We start from the raw sequence: 18,971 nt of genomic DNA on the forward strand, positions 1-18,971 counted from the left end.
TATGTTCTCTCTACCTCCATCATCCATGAAGAATTGTAAGCCACATTGAGCCTGCAAAGAGGTGGGATAATGTGGGATACAAATGCAATAAATAATAAATAAATAAATAAATAATAAATAATGTAATTCGATCTTGGACTGGGAGCCAGTGTAGTTTTGCCTACAGGGTTGATTCCAGTCCTGGGTTTACTTGTAATTCTGATTTGCCCGTTGCATTCCACAAGAAAAGAAAGCCGACAAGTCCCTGCATGCAATGGAATAAAGCCAGGACTGGATCAGCCCTGTTGGGTGAATCTGGATCCAGTTGGCAACCTTATTGCTTGTTGGATCAGCTTTTAGATTGAAAATTTTCTAATACGAGATTTTCAACCAAGAGGCCTTTGCTTAATCTCTGACCATTTACAAATGAAAACATGAAGAATCTGGGATGGATGGATGGAGGAAAAGCAGTTGAGTAAGTTATTTACAGAAATATGCTTGTATCATTCAGGTAATTTGAATGTAATTAATAAGCATTTGAAAGCCAAACTCAAGGCAGACCCAGGGCCTTTATAAAATAGACTCAAAAACATATGCCTACCAAAATAATTCATCAAAACTCAAACTTAAATTTGTGTAAGGCCATCAGATGGAAGCAAGAACCCAACTGCTTAAAGAGCAGCACCTTTTACTTCCCAAATCCTCATCGGTCTTATATTACTAATGTGTCCACAAACCTTTGCTCAACTTAAACATAAAAGGTGTGCCAAAAAATGGCTTATGGTAGTGTAGGCATGGGTTTTGGGCGCGCGCTGATCCATTTTTTAGCGCGCCTGTAAAAAAGGGTTCTTTTGGGGGGGGGGGTCTGAAAATGGACGTGCGGCAAAATCAAAATTGCCGCGCATCTATTTTGGGTCTGAGACTTTACCGCCAGCCATAGACCTAGCAGTAAAGAATCTGGGTGATAATGACGTACGCATATCAAATGCCACTTGGCGTGCATCCGTTATGCGTGCCAGAAAATAAGAAATATTTTCCAGATGTGCATAGCAGATGTGCGCTAAAACTGAAATTACCGCAAGGGCAATGTGGTAACCGGGCGGTAACTCCAATTTGGCGCATGTTCGGCACATGTAGGCGCCTACACGGCTTAGTAAAAGGGGCCCAAAATGATTATTTGTTCCACTTTGATGGAAACAAGTACTTTGTTCCGTTTCACAAAAAATCATTCCCTTATCTCACTGTACTGCAGCCGATGCAGTCTTTTTACCGTTCCTTTAGCACAAATGACATGGTAATTTTAATAAAAGCACAACACAATTCTGTGGTTGGGATTATGCACTGGGATCTGGAGGTACGGCAGGTAGGCAATGAGGGACATTTTTGATATGACATCCAAATCCGACTTTAGACGTTTTGCTGGAAATGTCCAAAAATCAAGTGATGAACATGGCCATTTTCAAACTTGAAAAACATCTATCTTGAAAATGGGCATTTCCTAGACGTCTCCTAGATGCTTGGAATGCCCTCCCGCGGGAGGTGGTGGAGATGAAAACGGTAACAGAATTCAAACATGCGTGGGATGTGCATAAAGGAATCCTGTGCAGTAGGAATGGATCCTCAGAAGCTTAGCCAAAATTGGGTGGCGGAGCAGGTGGGGGAAGAGAGGTTGGTAGTTGGGAGGTGAGGATAGTGTAGGGCAGACTTATATGGTCTCTGCCAGAGCCGGTGATGGGAGGCGGGACTGGTGATTGGGAGGCGGGAAATACTACTGGGCAGACTTGTACGGTCTGTGCCCTGAAAAAGGCAGGTACAAATCAAGGTAAGGTATACACATATGAGTTTATCTTGTTGGGCAGACTGGATGGACCATGCAGGTCTTTTTCTGCCGTCATCTACTATGTTGCTATGTTCTAGATGTTTTGGGCCAGATTCTATGTTTGGCACCAAAAAAATTGGTGCAGCTGAAAAACGTGACTACATATATTCTAATTTTTCTATAAAGCTAAATTCCCACCAGGGTCCAAGCCCCCTCCCTGCTCATCTTCAAATCCTTGCCCAAAGCCCACCTCTTCAATGTCGCCTTTGGCACCTAACCATTATACCTCTATTCAAGAAATCTAGACTGCCCCAATTTGTTTGACTGCACATTTTGTCGATTAGATTGTAAGCTCCTTTGAGCAGGGACTGTCCTTCTTTGTTAAACTGTACAGCGCTGCGTAATCCTAGTAGCGCTTTAGAAGTGTTAAGTAGTAGTAGTAGTTAACAATACATAAGTATATAAGTACATAAGTACATAAGTAATGCCACACTGGGAAAAGACCAAGGGTCCATCGAGCCCAGCATCCTGTCCACGACAGCGGCCAATCCAGGCCAAGGGCACCTGGCGAGCTTCCCAAACGTACAAATAGGATAGAATATACAATAATATCACAAATAGGATAAAGTTAGGTGCAGTTTATAGAATACGAGTAGCGCCGTCCAAGCGACTAAAATTTAGGTGCAGTCATTTCCACCAATGAAAACCTGGTGTAAATGCCCATGCCTAACTTTAGGCGTGTAACAGGTTATTCTGTAACACTGCGTATAAATTTAAGGAATATCCATGACCCGCCCATGCTCCTCCAAAGGCCACACCCCTTTTGAGATCAGCATGGTAGAATTTACATGGACTACTTTGTAGAATACGCTTAGCGAGTAGTGTACGTAAATTCTAATTAGTGCCAATTAGTGACAATAAGTATTGGTGCTGATTGGTTTATTAACCCATGCACACACAAATCAGAATATGCTGAGATTTGCACATGCAACTCAAGTTGCGCTATGCAGAATGAGGGGGTTTGTGCTTAATGTATCTATGTATCTTTTATGGAGCATTTTTGGAAAAAAAAAGTCCAAGTGAAAAACACATAACATCAATTTATTTATTTTATTTATTTGTTACATTTATATCAGGATAAATAAATATATATGTAGGTATGTCGATGTTTCATCAGCCTGACCTATGTCTTTCGCTTATCAGCCATTATTTGATAGTTATTACTTTTTATTGTTTGGTGTTTCTCTGTCCATAATATCAGCCTACATATTTATAATATGAATTAAAAAATTTTTTTTTTTTAATTTATTGTTATAAATCTACAGATGTGCAATACTATTATGAATGTCAATATATGTTTGGCTATATATTTCATAAAGGCAGATATATTATTTGATATCTCTTAATATTAATAATAGGTTTTTAAAATTTTTAAAAATTTGTCCTGTTTTTTGTAGAAAGTTGTTTGTGACCCCTGAGGCAGGCGCTTTGGCGCCGAAACACGTACCGTGTCAGGTCCTTGATAAGAATAGTCTGAATAAACTGCTTCCTGATATTATCTCCCTATTGGTTTGCACATTTGTCAGCCTCTACTGTTGCTGTTTTGTTTACATTTATATCCCACATTTTCCCACCTATTTGTAGGCTCAAAGTGGCTTACATAGTACCGGAGAGGCGTTACAGACTCTGGTGTAAACAAATACAAAGTGATGTTGTGGTAAGAAAAAGTTTATGTGGCACAGCCACACTAGGGAATCGTACAACGGAAGAGTTGTGTTATGTCCATTACGTTCTTTAGTTTTGTTGTGTTGCAGAGATCAGGCATTTATGTTGGATCGGTAGGGTATGCCTTTTTAAACAGGTTAGTTTTTAGTGTTTTCCGGAAGTTTAGGTGGTCATTCGTAGTTTTCAAGGCTTTTGGTAATGTGTTTCACAGTTGTGTGCTTATGTATGAAAAACTGGATGCGTAAGTTGATTTGTATTTGAGTCCTTTGCAGCTTGGGTAGTGCAGATTTAGGTACGTCCGTGTTGATTCGGATGTGTTTCTAGTTGGTAGGTCGATCAAGTCTGTCATGAATCCCGGAGCTTCACCTTAGATACATTTTGTGAACCAGAGTGCAGATTTTGAAAGCAATGCGTTCATTGATTGGGAGCCAGTGTAGTTTTTTGCGAAGATGTTTTGCACTTTCAAATCGCGTTTTTCCAAAGATAAGCCTAGCTTCCGTGTTTTGAGCAGTCTGAAGTTTTTTTAAGGTTTGTTTTTTGCATCCCGCATAAATTCCATTGCAGTAGTCTACATGGCTTAGTACCATTGATTGTATCAGGTTGCAAAATGTTCCCCTCAGGAAGAATTGTTTCACGCGTTTGTGGTTATCTGGTAATTTAGGGCAGTTTTTTTGTGAGTTAGTCATTCTTAAAACAGGTCTAGACCAAAACGTTCAGCTTTTAGCTCTGGACATTTTTGTTTTGTTCCATTATGGCAGAAAAATGTTTTAAGTGTTAAGAACACCAAATCCCACCCTTAATATACCCCGGATTTGCCCCCTTGTGATTGGGATGCACTGCAGATGACCAGCACGGAAAAGATCTAAAAACTGGGTTTTGAAAATAGCAATTTGGAAGTTTTTGCGAGAAAAACATTATTCTGGTGGTTTATGCCACTTTTTGGACGTTTTTCTCTTTCGACAATGAGCCCCAATGTCTTTTATCGTGATTTTCTTTTAAAGTGATGGAGTTCTTTTCTGATGCTTTGTGGTTTGTTTTGTACTCTGGGCTTCTTTGGTTAATCAAATAAAATAGACTTTGAACCTAATCGGAGTTATGAACCCTCTATGCAAACAGAAGGTAGCCCATGAACAGCTCTGTCTTCAAGGGACTTAGGGACTGATATTCAAAGGGGTTTAAATCCTGCTGAGCTGGCCAGCCACTAATATTAACCAGCAGTACACCGAATATTGGTTCTAACTGATCATTCCATAACTGGCTAGGCTAGGGGTGGTCTAGGGGTAGAGTTTGGGCAGTGCTGCAACTTAGTTGGTCAGCAGCAAAATGTATTTATTTTTACTTATTTATTTATTTATTGCATTTGTATCCCACATTTTCCCACCTATTTGCAGGCTCAATGTGGTTTACATAGTTTTGTTAACATTGTCATTCCAGGATATCAGAAACAGTTAGTATTGTGCAGAGATTAAGTAAGGGAAGATAGAAGAAGGAAGGAAGGAAGGGAGTGATTAGGGTAATTTAGTTTGCTAAGTATGCCAACAAAATTAGGACAGCAAAAACAAGTTAACCAGGCACCAATCTGAATACTGGCTGGTGCCCGGTTAACTTCTGGATGACTGTAGATACCTGGATATTCAATGCTGGAATATCACTTATTCCATGGACTGAATATCAGGCCCTTAGGGGGGGGGGGCCATTATGGGCTTAGCACACATTAAAGGAATTAGCACGCGCTAAATGATAAAAGCAAATTCTATACCTATAGACTTTTAGCAATTAGCATGCGCTAATTCCCTTTATGCAAGTTAAGTTGTGTCAAGGCTATAACACTGTTTGATGAATTCCCCCCCCACTTAGTCACTAAAACACCAAGAGAAACCTGTTTTGGGAGCTGCTGCAGCAATGGCCATGCAGTGGTTCAGGTGTTAATTCGCTGGATTTGACCAGTTGGCTAGTTCAACATTTTCTCTTGAACGGATGCCTAAATCACAGCTGCACATCGACCAAGTGAAAAGGCTTGACTCGGTCCCTTGGGAACAAATCAGATAGAATAAAATGTTGACAAACAGTATGTGATTCCTTGCTGAAAGCTAACAAAGCCAGATGAATCTGATCTGGAACCAATGGTGCAGTTGCTGAAAAACTGCGCAATAGACGCCACTATCCCTTTAACTGAGTTCAGAGCCAGAAAGACTGCAGTTCTTCAGCTGTAAAAAAGGTTTCCCCCCAAGTCTTCTTTTCAACATTAAATTTTCCCAATTGACTGTATGTTCATTCCTGCCAAACAAGGGTTCTCCTTCCTTCTCATGGAGCTCTCCCAACTGAAATAAGCTGGAAAGCATCTCACTGCTTCATTGCCAACAAGAATTGCTCTGAGAGACTATAAGGGAGTGTGCCAGAATTTGAAATTAGATACAAATTAATTAGATTTAATTACTGACGACTGGATCATCAGGTTTCTCTTCAGTGTTTTGCACGTATTGTTGGGCTAATGATGTACATCTGCAGGTATAAAGACATTATAAATTGCTCTTTTGATACCTTCAAGCATTTCATTGTATGCTTTTACCTTCTCTGCTTCTTAGTGGTTTCTCGAACAAAATTTGTTTGATCAGATTGGAAATGGAGTAATGACCTGTATTCATTTTCCTGAAACTTGAATTTATGTAAACTAAAACAAAATGACTATCACTCTCTTTTAATTATAAGATTATTGTACTTACAGTCAAATTTCAAATATATTATCGAAATACTTGGCAACTATGGAACTTTTTACTACGATGCCATAAGCATCTAAGACCCATGGCAAAGTCTAACGTGTTAAACCAGCAGCGCAATAACAAGCTCACGCTAGCTGCCTAATATGAGAAAGGGCAGGAGCTGGGTATGACATTGGTGGGTTGGAGGAATGGCCAGTTCTGACAGCTAGCACACAGGGACTGCACACTACCTGTCACCAATGCCAATAGCATGGCTACACTTACTGCCACCTTAAGAGCGATAGCATGGCCACAGACCTAACAATGGACCCCTCCTGAACCCTCCCTTACTTAAACAAAATCCCTGGTGGTTCATCGGAACCCTCCCTACCCTATCTGTGGTGGTCTAGTGGACCTTCTGACCCCCCACCACCACCTAATGACATCTTTAATGGGCCAGTGGACCTCCTCGCGCCCAAAAAGAAATCTCCATGGTGGTCCGGTAGACCCCCTAACCTGACTCGGTGTGCCCTGGTCCAAGGTTGTGCCAGGCCCCCTGATGGCCACTGAGAGCCCTGGTGGTCTAGTGGGAATCCTCTCCACCCACCCAGCCCCAGACCCTACCACTTAACTTGACCTAGGAGGCAGGAGCAGCGCCTCCTCCCTCCTGCCTTGTGCCCACCCACTTCCAAAATGACATGAAAACCCTTGAGGATCTAAAAAATGTTGATAATCATTTCTAGTTGCTGAAGAGGGTTCAAATAAAGATGTTTTCTACAAAGACATGGATTGGTGCAAGTTTGTTTTTAAGTACTGAGTGTACACTATACAAAGTTGTTTTTCTTTTTTTTGGAGGGGGGGTCTATTTTTTTTTATTTTGTTTTTCGAAGTGTTTTTTTTTTGTTACATTTGTACCCCATGCTTTCCCACTCATGGCAGGCTCTATGCGGTGGGCAATGGAGGGTTAAGTGACTTGGCCAGAGTCACAAGGAGCTGCCTGTGCTGGGAATCAAACTCAGCTCCTCAGGACAAAAGTCCACCACCCTAACCACTAGGCCACTCCTCCTGTTGGAATTATACATAGGTTACAAACCATATAAATAGGACTGCATAAAAGTCAGCCTTACCTTTAAGCGGTTTGCTGAATGTTGCACTTAACCCAAAAATTCAGCGTCGGAACCTGGACATGGCCCAGCATAGAAATTGTGGCCATAACACCAGCAGCAGCCAGCTGGCTGGATATCAACCCCCCTAGTTTGCTTTATAGAATGGGCTCTGCTATGTGACTTCTGGCCACCTAATTAGAGGCACCCTAATTGCCCCCTTTTGCATGGCACTGCACAACACTGCCACTTAGCTGCCAGGCTAGTCAGGCAGAATTTAGTCCAAAAGTAGTATAAGAGGTATAGAGCAGAGTCATCTGCTAAAATCCCCAGACTCATTTAGTGAGTTCACAACCATTTTTCAGAAACTTGAGCAATAGCAGTGTAACGCTGAAGAATCTGTTCACTGCTGGATGTCAGAGTGAGGGCGTCTTGCCAACACAGTGTTCGGGTTCCAAAGCAGAGCAGTCTATGATAGGTAGCTTGGCCACTCCTCATTCTGCTATTGCTTCTACTCAGTCATCCAAGCACTAGAAAGGAAGGAGATATGGTAGAGGTCTATAAAATAATGAGTGGAGTGGAAGGGGTAGACGTGAATCGCTTGTTTACTCTTTCCAAAAATACTAGGAGTAGGGGGCACGCAATGAAGTTAGAAAGTAGTAAATTTAAAATGAATCGGAGAAAATATTTCTTCTCTCAGTGTGTAATTAAACTTTGGAATTTGTTGCCAGAGAATGTAGTATAAGCGGTTAGCTTAGCGGAATTTAAAAAGGTTTGCATGGCTTCCTAAAGGAACAGTCCATAGACCAGTGGCGTAGCTATGGGGGGCCACGGGGGCCTGGGCCCTCCAAATTGGCTCTGGGGCCCCTTATTTGGCTGGTGGGGTCCCTGACTCCAATCCCCACCAACTGAAGCATTTTTCTGTCCCACACAGGTCTTGCACTTACCTCCTCTTCTGTTTCTAGTCACGCCATGCATGCTCTCATTTTAATGAAACTGAGCATGCTCGCACATGCTCAGTTTCGTTAAAACAAGCGTGCAGTGCATGTCGCGCTGAAAACAGGAGAGAAAGCAAGTGTGAGACCAGTGTGGGACAAATAAACGCTTTAGCTGGTGGGGGTTGGGGTCCCCCCACCAGTAAAGGTACCTTGCAGCGGGGGGGGGGGGGGGGGGGGTCGGAAGTGACGGTGGCAGTCAGAAGCAGCAGCAGCGGGGGGAGGTCAGAAGTGGCAGGGGAGCTGCGGCAGCTGGGGGAGGTGGGCTAAAATGTGCCCCCCCCACTTTGGGCTCTGGACATCCTCCTGCCGAGGTTTGGCTATGCCCCAGCCATAGACCATTATTAAAATGGACTTGGGGAAAATCCACTGCTTATTTCTAGGATAAACAGCATAAAATGTATTGTTCTGTTTTGAGGTTTTGCCAGGTACTTGTGACCCGGATTGGCCACTGTTGGAAACAGGATGCTGGGCTTGATGGACCTTTGGTCTGTTCTAGTATGACAATACTTTTGCAGGGAGGATAGGGAAAGTATCTAAAAAAGTTTGGCTTTCATTTATTCAGAATGGGCATTTCTTTAAAAGATGGCAATCAGGAGGCAAGATGGCGGCTTGAAGGGAGCAGAGAGAAGATGCTTGAAACTTACCTCTGCCACTTCGTGGAATCAATTTTACCTTTCCTTCCCCTTATGCCTAAAAGAAGGGGCCAACAGGGTGCTAGCTCTGCAGCACCTGTCTCACCTGTGGTGGGGGTGTTGGATCGGTTCTTTGGACCAGGTACAGTCTTGGGTCTGTCTTTGCAGTTTTTTTTTTAATTTGTACCCCGCACTTTCCCACTCATGGCAGGCTCAATGTGGCTTAGGTACTTATTTGTACCTGGGGCAATGGAGGGTTAAGTGACTTGCCCAGAGTAACAAGGAACTGCCTGTGCCTGCAGTAAGAATTGAACCCAGTTCCCCAGGACCAAAGTCCACCACTCTAACCACTAGGCCACTCCTCCACTGTGTTGAGAAACACAGGGAGAGGTTTGCTATGCTCCCAACTAGAAGCAGAAATATCTCTCAGCCCCGAGGTACGGAATCCTCACCCTATGCCAGCACACACACAGAGGAGGGACCAGGAAACCCCTGGTCTCCAAGTAGCAATGGGGCCTCCTGGCACGGGCGCCGACTTGAGTGTTGAAACGCCAAGCATGTCCGCACTGGCAATGGTGTGTGGAGGAGGAGAGAGCATTCTTGACGGGAACAGCGCGACGAGGGAGAGACAGCCGGTAAAGGATCTTCTACCTGAGCTTGGCTTATTAAATAAGTCTTTTCTACCCCCAAAACCTGATACAATAACTCTGGACGCTATCTGGGAGGTGCTAGTGGGCCTAGAAACCTCTTTTTCGCAAAAACTTATTTCTTTAAGTCAACAATCTCAAACTTTATCAGAAAAAATACCTGTAATGGAAGAAAAGATTGTTACACTGGATAAGGAGATTGGGAATAATTCTAAAAAATATACAAAGTTGTCAACAAATTCAAATAAACTCGATAAAAGAAAATATGTATTTGCAGAATAAGATTGAAATCCTGGAGAATCAACAACGTTCTAATACACTGAGAATTATCAATTTTCCTAAACAGGCTTCAATCGCTCCTTTAATAACTTTCAAAAAATATCTGACTGAAATCTTAAAGATCCCAGAACAGGCATACCCTCCTATTTCAAAAATTTTCTATTTGTTACCTTTTGTAAAAAAGGATTTGGAGCAAGAAGTAAGAACGGAAGGGCCATCAGAGTCTTCGGATTTGAATTTAACTCAAATATTAGAGGGTGATAAAGTGGGTTTGACCACAGCAACATTGATTGTGACTTTTAAACTACAGCCTGATAGAGACTGGATAGTAAAACCATTTTTTTCTTCATAGAGAACAACTTTTCTTGAACTGTAAGGTCGGAATGTTCCCAGATGTTTCCAGGGTAACTCAAAGGAAACGGCAAGAGTTTCTTAAATTATGCCCAAAAGCTTTGCAATTGGGTGCTTTGTTTTGGTTAAATTTTCCCTGTAAGTGTGTATTAAAGCTAAATTCAGTTAAATATGTATTTTTTGATGCTAAACAGTTAAATACATTCTTAGATTCTAAAACGGTGGCTACGCCTAACTCACAATCGAGAATTGTAATTACATCAACTCCGTAATTAGTAGTAATTAACCTGGAATGTCTCCCTCAAGCCTCTATTTCTTATTAGTAGAGGTGTTCTTTATTATTTCCTTAGAATTGTGAATTGCCTCCAAATTGTGGACTATAGATGAGTAATAGGATCATGTGATGTTGAACAAGTTTAATAGAATGGAGTATGTAATTATCGTGAGAATTATCATCTTTTTCAGTTAAGAAATGTTCTTGAATAAAATTGTAATATCTTAAAAAAAAAGATGGCAATCACAGGGCACTTGAACCTGTAACTTCTCATTCTAAACAATTCGCTGATAATATTTAGTAACATAGTAACATAGTAGATGATGGCAGAAAAAGACCTGCACGGTCCATCCAGTCTGCCCAACAAGACAAACTCATATGTGCTATTTTTTGTGTATATCTTACCTTGATTTGTAACTGTCATTTTCAGGGTACAGACCGTACAAGTCTGCCCAGCACTATCCCCGCCTACCAACCACCAGCCCCGCCTCCCACCACCGGCTCTGGCACAGACCGTATAAGTCTGCCCAGCACTATCCCCGCCTCCCAACCACCAGCCCTGCCTCCCACCACCAGCTCTGCCACCCAATCTCGGCTAAGCTCCTAAGGATCCATTTCTTCTGAACAGGATTCCTTTATGTTTATCCCACGCATGTTTGAATTCCGTTACCGTTTTCATCTCCACCACCTCCCGCGGGAGGGCATTCCAAGCATCCACCACTCTCTCCGTGAAAAAATACTTCCTGACATTTTTTTTGAGTCTGCCCCCCTTCAATCTCATTTCATGTCCTCTCGTTCTACCACCTTCCCGTCTCCGGAAAAGGTTCATTTGCGGATTAATACCTTTCAAATATTTGAACGTCTGTATCATATCACCCCTGTTTCTCCTTTCCTTTATGTACCTTTATATACCTGAATTAATGATTGACTTGGTTATGTAGTAATTTATCACTTTGGGTCTGTAGTGGAACAATTTGAATGTTACATATTTCTAGATAAAGTATCTGTAATCTAATTTAAACAACAACAATAACAACAACAACAACAACAACAACAAAAGGCTCTGCCAACTCTTAAATGGGAGTTGAGTCTTAGCTTTCATGTGAGCACTGAGTTGAAAAAAAGGTGGATTAAATTAAGTATGTTATTGCATTAGTATATCATTGCCCACCCTTGTTTTTTGGCCACGAATTATGGTACTACACCCCTTTCACTTTTCTGCCAAAGCACCATTTGTTTTACACATCATTCTTGGGTAATTATGTTAATGACCTAATCAAGACAGGAAGAATAGTCATGAAACATACTTTCAGTGCTGGAATCATCCTGCTTAATGCATGCGTGTAGGGGTGCTGTCAAGAAGGGACGGGCTGTCGTTTGAAACAAATGCTGTCTGCTAGTAATAGTGTACCCTCTCCAGAAAGAGTGCACACTGTGTTCTGTATAGGTCACCCAAATTTGGTGTTCAGCTCCCAGATCTGTCTGCAAACTAATTAGCTAACTAGGCATTAACATTTATTTATTTATTTTTCTGCATTTATATCCCACATTTTCCCACCTCTTTGTAGGCTCAATGTGGCTTACAAATACCGTAGTGGCGATCGCCATTTCCGGAATAAGAAATACAGAGTAGTGTTCTAGTTAAAGTAAATTAGAAGAAAATCGGTAACCAATACATTTCAGGTGTTGAAATCAAGGGTGGTGAAAAAGCATTCAATAATGACAATGTAATAAAGTAACCAAAATAAGAATAATTCAATGTTAACTAATTCTGGAACAGTTCTGATCATGTTTTTTTAAGAAGGGTCCTTTTACTACTACTACTACTACTACTGCTATTTAGCATTTCTATAGCGCTACAAGGCATACGCAGCGCTGCACAAACATAGAAGAAAGACAGTCCCTGCTCAAAGAGCTTACAATCTAATAGACAAAAAATAAATAAAGTAAGCAAATCAAATCAATTAATGTGAACGGGATAAGTCTCTCTGAACAGGTTAGTCTTTAATAGTTTCTGGAAGGCTGCCAAATCGTGTGTTGTTTTTATGGTATTCGGCAGTGCGTTCCAACGTTGCGTGCAGATGTAGGAGAAACTAGATGCATATATTGATTTAAATTTAAGTCCTCTGCAATTAGGATAATGGAGGTTCAAGAAAGTACATGACGAACATTTTGTATTCCTTGCTGGTAGATCGATGAGGTCAAACATATATGTCGGGGCCTCACCATGAATAATTTTGTGGACCAAGGTACAGAGGAGTTACACACTGATTACTCCCTATTCTATAACACGAGCACCTAAATGTTATAGTATATAACTCCAAAGGGGGCGTGGTCATTGGAGGGGCATGGGCGGGTCAGGAGAATTTCCAGTAATTAGGTGTGATGTTATAGAATTTCTGAATATGCGTATCTGCCGTCAGTTGAGTATGTGCATTTACACCAGGCATAAATGTTCACACCTAACGTTAGACATGAGCCTCTGGATTATATATTGTAACCAGGCGCCTCTCTTGTGCAGCCAGGGATAGAACAATCTCCGCTAACCACAGGCTCCCGGTACAATGAAGAAAACAGATATCCACCAGTAACTTCAAGCTCAAGGACTTTATTCCATGCAGGTTTCTAGTACACAGTCCCAACAGCAGCAGTCCATTCAAAGCAGCAGTTATACTTCTATTCTCTTCACCCTCATACTGAGCTCCATATTTTAGGGACTTCTCACACCCAAGGGATTCCCCCTGCACCAGCTTCACTAGTAAGGTCAATACTTTAGGGACTTCTTCTTACTCAAGGATTTTCAGCCTGCAAATACTTCCAAGTCTTCAGTACTTTAGGGACCTCCCTGCCCAAGGGTTTTCAGCCTGCAACTGCTTCTCGCCTTCCTTGCTGCTCTCCCTGAACTGAACTGCTGAGACTCCTTCCCACCTGCCTAATCAATCCCTGGCTTCTGCCTTCACAACCAATCATTCTCCACTCATTAGCTTCTCTACACACCCATACCAGCTGAGTTGAGCATGAGCCTAATGAGGAGCTCCTGCACACAGGGTTTCCTAGCTCTCTTTCCCCCCAGGGCAGCCAATCTACACATCCTGTCAGCTTATTCCCTTGTCTTCCTCTATTGCAGCTAGAAGTCCAGTCCGGGTTCCTCATCTCACCCCCTGGCTTCTTGCCTGCAATGCCTTCTCGGACTTGTAGTTCAGACTGAAACTGCCTTAACCCAACTATCCTGGATGTGACTTTATCACAATATGTGGCACCTGAAAATCCGTGTGGAAACCGAAACGTATTCTATAACAAAGCACATGACTTAATTGGTTAACTAGCTAATCAGCATTGTTAATTGGATGTTAACAGACAATTATCAGAAATAATTGGCATTAATTGACATTTACACATACAACTCGCTAAGTGTATTCCATGATGTGGTGCACCTAAATTCTAAGTCACATAGAGGGGCATTTGAGCGTTCCTAAGACTTAGACATTTTTTAGCCATAATAGAACAAAACAAAACTAAAAGTAAGATGTTTTGAGCTAGACCTGTTTTTATAAAGAATAAGGCACAAAAAGGTGCTCTAAATTACCAGATGACCATTGGAGGGAATCAGGGATTATCCCCCCCCCCCATACCCTCCAGTGGTATTTTGGTATGGGGTTAATCCCACCCCCCAGTGGTATGGGGGTAATCCCACCCCCCCCCAAAAAAAAAACGTACCTCTACAACAGCTTCACATGTTATAGCCAGGTCTATTACAGCAGCATGGTGGAAACTGTGACCCTACTACTACTACTACTACTATTTAGCATTTCTATAGCGCTACAAGGCGTACGCAGCGCTGCACAAACAAAGTCACCAAAACCCTACTGTACCCACCCCGTTGAGATTTGGATGCACTATTATAGAATACAACTGATCTGCATCTAATTTAGGCATCGGGATTTACACCAAGTAAAACGTGGCCTAAATGGACACGACCAAATTTGGTCATATGAAGAGCCGCTTGGCGTACTCTATATACTGCATGGAAATTTGTCTATTCTATAAAATTTAGGCATACTTTAGATAATACGGCTAGGTATAATTTTGTTCCACACTGATTTTTCAGGCGCCATATATAGAATCTAGCCTGAAATGTATGCTATGCTAGTATTCTATAAAGGTTGTTCCATGAAGGACACCCTTTACAGAATACTTGCTTAACGCATATCATTTTGGCACCTATCTTTGGGCACCAGTTACAGAATCTAGCCCATAGTGTGCCCTCTTTTCCCTCTAGGGTGCATGTGCAAACTATCATATATGCACGAACCATTCAGGGCACACTATTTGCACATAGGGGTGAATTCTATAAGTCATATCTAAAAAATCAGCACCGAAGAAACCTGCACTATTCTATAAGCCATACCTAAAGTTAGGCATGGTTTATAGAACAGGCTTAAGTGTGTATATTTAGGTGAGTCTATTTGCACCAGTGAAAATGTGGTGCAAATTCCCCTATCTAAATTTATGTGCAGGACCCCCTTATTCAATAATTGTACATGTAGCTCAAATCCACGCCCATGCTCTGCTCTGAAACACCCATGACACTCCCATTTCTGTGTCCCCTTTTCTGGGACACATAAAATGTAGGTGTGGATCACACTAATTGATTTCAATTAGCTCCAATAATTGCTTGTTAAAAAGCCAATTATTGGCACTAATTGGCTCATTATTGAATTAAGTAGTGTGTATAAATTTTTTGCGATTTTGATAGAATTAGGGTGATAGTGCACACCTGATAATGAAGATAAAGACGTAGAAACGAGTGTTAAATTAGACAGAACTACTTCTAATGCAAGTGATAATGACAATATTGATGAAAGGACTTAAATATGAAGTAACCTATGCATCCAGCTTCTCCTATATAAGCACACAATTATGGAACGCACTGCCAAAAGTTGTGAAGACAACCTGCGACCACCTAAACTTCAGGAAATCATTAAAGACCTACCTGTTCAAAAAGGCATACCCTGCCGACCCAACATAAATGCCTGCACTCTGCAACACAACATAACCTAAGCTTGTAATGGATGCTACATAATCTTTCCTCTCCTTGATCCCTATTGTAGCTGAAACACATGTTCCTTATTCAACCACAATACCACCTGTATTTGTTTCTTTACCGGACTTGGCGAACGCCTCTACGGTACTATGTAAGCCACGTTGAGCCTGCAGATAGGTGGGAAAATGCGGGATTCAAATGTAACAAATAAAAATAAATAAATGATTAAGTATATGTATTGTAGAACTCTTCCTGAAGCAGCAGTAGTAATTGCGAAACAAGACATTCTTGTAGAAGAAGAATAAGAGGATAAAGATGGAAGTTTCACTATAGGATTGCAGTAAGAAGAAATACGTTGCATAAGAGGATAGTACTGAGCAAACGCATCAACCGAAAGAGGAAATCTTATGATGGTGGCAGGACAGAATAATCCAAGCCTCAATACAGCTGGATGAAAGGCTGAGAAAAGATAACAATCCACGACCACTTGAACTTCAGGAAATCACTAAAAACCAACCTCTTCAAAAAGGCCTACCCCAACGACCCCACGTAACCCTCTTCACCTACCAACACAGCATGACTACGATCGCACAGGACAACACGCAATTTTCATCCATTCCGACCCTCCACTTAGACCTCATACGATCACTATACAACTTTGTATTTGTTATCCACCGACTGGGCAAACGCCTTTGATGGTACTATGTAAGCCACATTGAGCCTGCAAATAGGTGGGAAAATGTGGGGTACAAATGCAACAAATAAAATAAAATAAATAAATAAATAAGTGCAAGGCTGGTAGCGGGCAATTAGAGTACTTCATTACTAAAAAAGTAAAAAAGAAAAAAAACTGCAAAAAATAGATAAGGATTGTAAAATGTTTGATTGTATTTGAGTTTATTTGGATATCTTTTCTCTCACACTAAGGGTGTTGGCAATTGGTGGGTAAACTGAGAAGCCAATGTTTTTTCTCCAGTTTGAGTTTTTTTTACATTGGTTTGTGGTGTCCCTGCCGTATTAACGGAAAATAAGGACCAATGATAGGAACAAAGCTCCAGTGATAACGGTGGCACTCTTATGAGAAAAAGAGCAAGTATTCTTTGCAGAATAGCCAAGCTTGGAAGCGATGAGGTCCTTGGTTGATAAAAATTGATAAAAATTAGTATTTGCGCACACATGTGGAGAGAGAGGAGTATCCAAACACCATCTGGTAAAACTAGACAGAAGTTGATAGTATACTACTTACAATGTCAACTCAATACATAATGGAACATTTTAATTGATAGTATCAGGTATAAGCAAAGATGGAACATATAGATAGGTAAGAGATTAAGAACAGTTAGAAAGTAGGGTGACTGGTTTAAATAAAGTTGCACATGAGGTCAGAGAGATGGTTAAATATTATCTCAGCTAGAGTAGGGAGTGGATAAACATGTCCCGCTGCAGTATGTGCAGCCCGAGTCACTCCTTGTGTGTGTGAGTGAGACTAACAAGTGAATTATTAGTTACTTCTTCCATTAAAGGCATTAAAGATCATAACCCGCATTCCCAGTCAGAAGACATCAGTAATATTGTAACCTGGCCTGATCTGAAGGAACTTTTTATTGAGTGGCCTAGTGGTTAGGGTGGTGGACTTTGGTCCTGAGGAACTGAGTTCAATTCCCACTTCAGGCACAGGCAGCTCCTTGTGACTCTGGGCAAGTCACTTAACCCTCCATTGCCCCATGTAAGCAGCATTGAGCCTGCCATGAGTGGGAAAGCGCGGGGTACAAATGTAACAAAAATAAAATAGATACTATTGGAGATTCTATGGAATGTTGCTACTATTGGAGATTCTACATGGAATGTTGCTATTCCACTAGCAACATTCCATGTAGAAGGCTGCACAGGCTTCTGTTTCTGTGAGTCTGACATCCTGCACGTACGTGCAGGACTTCAGACTCACAGAAGCAGAAGCCTGCGTTGCCACATTGGTGATCTGCAAGGGCCGACATCTACATGGAAAGTTGCTAGTGGAATAGCAACATTCCATGTAGAATCTCAAATAGTAGCAACAGTGGAGGAGTGGCCTAGTGGTTAGGGTGGTGGACTTTGGTCCTGGGGGAACTGAGTTCAATTCCCACTTCAGGCACAGGCAGCTCCCTCTGACTCTGGGCAAGTCACTTAACCCTCTAAGTACCTGTAAGCCACATTGAGCCTGCCATGAGTTGGAAAGCACAGGGTACAAATGTAACAAAAAAAAAAAAACCAAAACTGAACAATTCACTTTCTGCTGGTGCAGTTGTTGAACTTTTTAAGCTGTGTTGGACTAATGACTCACAAGCACACTTGCGTGAGTGACAGTCATTTTCAAAACTTTAATTTTACTAAAAGCAAAGTAGATTGAATTGTAGAGCAATAACATTGTTGGGATAAGAACGTTAATAATAGTTGCATTCATTGTAGTTGCTGTACTTTTATTTTTTACTCAAAAAGTATTATAGTTGACAATACATTTTTTACTTTTACTTAAGTAAATATTTAATGTGTTTTTCACTGTACTTTTTACTTTTACTTAAGTATTAAAATAGAAATTTATTTTTACTTTTACTTAAGTACTTTGACCAACACTACCAATAATTTTTTTTTAACAAGCACTTATTGGCACTAATTAGATTTAATTGGCATTTATATGCATAAATTTAGGCGCAGAATTTGTACCTAAAGTTTACATGCGATCTGAAAAGGGGGGTACAGAAATGGGACGGGCATGAGCAGAATGGGGTGTTTCTAAAATTAACGTGCATTGTTATAGAATAACGGGGATAGGCACCTAATTTAGATGTGTATGTTTGCACCATGTTTCACTTGGTATAAATGACCATGCCTAAAGTTAGGTGTGATTCCCAGGCTTAAACACTATTCTGTAAACCACATCTAACTTTAAGCGTGGCTTATAGAATAGTGCTTTTTTTCAGCGCCAATTTTTTTGGAAAACAATATATAGAATCTAGCCCCTTTGATATAAAATTCAGTTGCTGCATATTTCAGACATCTAAAGAGTCAGATGGAAGTTGCAAATCATTTTGAGTGGCTACAGGAAAACACTTGGGTTTGATTCCCACTGCAGCTCCTCGTGCCCTTGGGCAAGTCACTTAACCCTTCATTGCCCCAGGTGCAAAAACTTCAATTGTGATCCCTCTAGGAACAGAGAAAGTACCTGCATATAATGTGTACAGCACTTCATACATCTAGTAGAGCTATAGAAATGATTAGTACTAGTAAAGAAAGGGCTTTTTTTACTAAAGGGTGTTAATCCCTTAATGCACAGAGGAAACAGGTGACTGTGCCGTGCGACTGAGTTAAGGGGTTCTGCAATAGTTTGCCTGTTTCTATGCATTGTCACACTTTCTAAATTTTGCAGATTTTTTTCCCCTCAGGG

Source organism: Microcaecilia unicolor, chromosome 5 (assembly GCF_901765095.1).
Source record: "Microcaecilia unicolor chromosome 5, aMicUni1.1, whole genome shotgun sequence".
Taxonomy (NCBI): domain Eukaryota; kingdom Metazoa; phylum Chordata; class Amphibia; order Gymnophiona; family Siphonopidae; genus Microcaecilia; species Microcaecilia unicolor.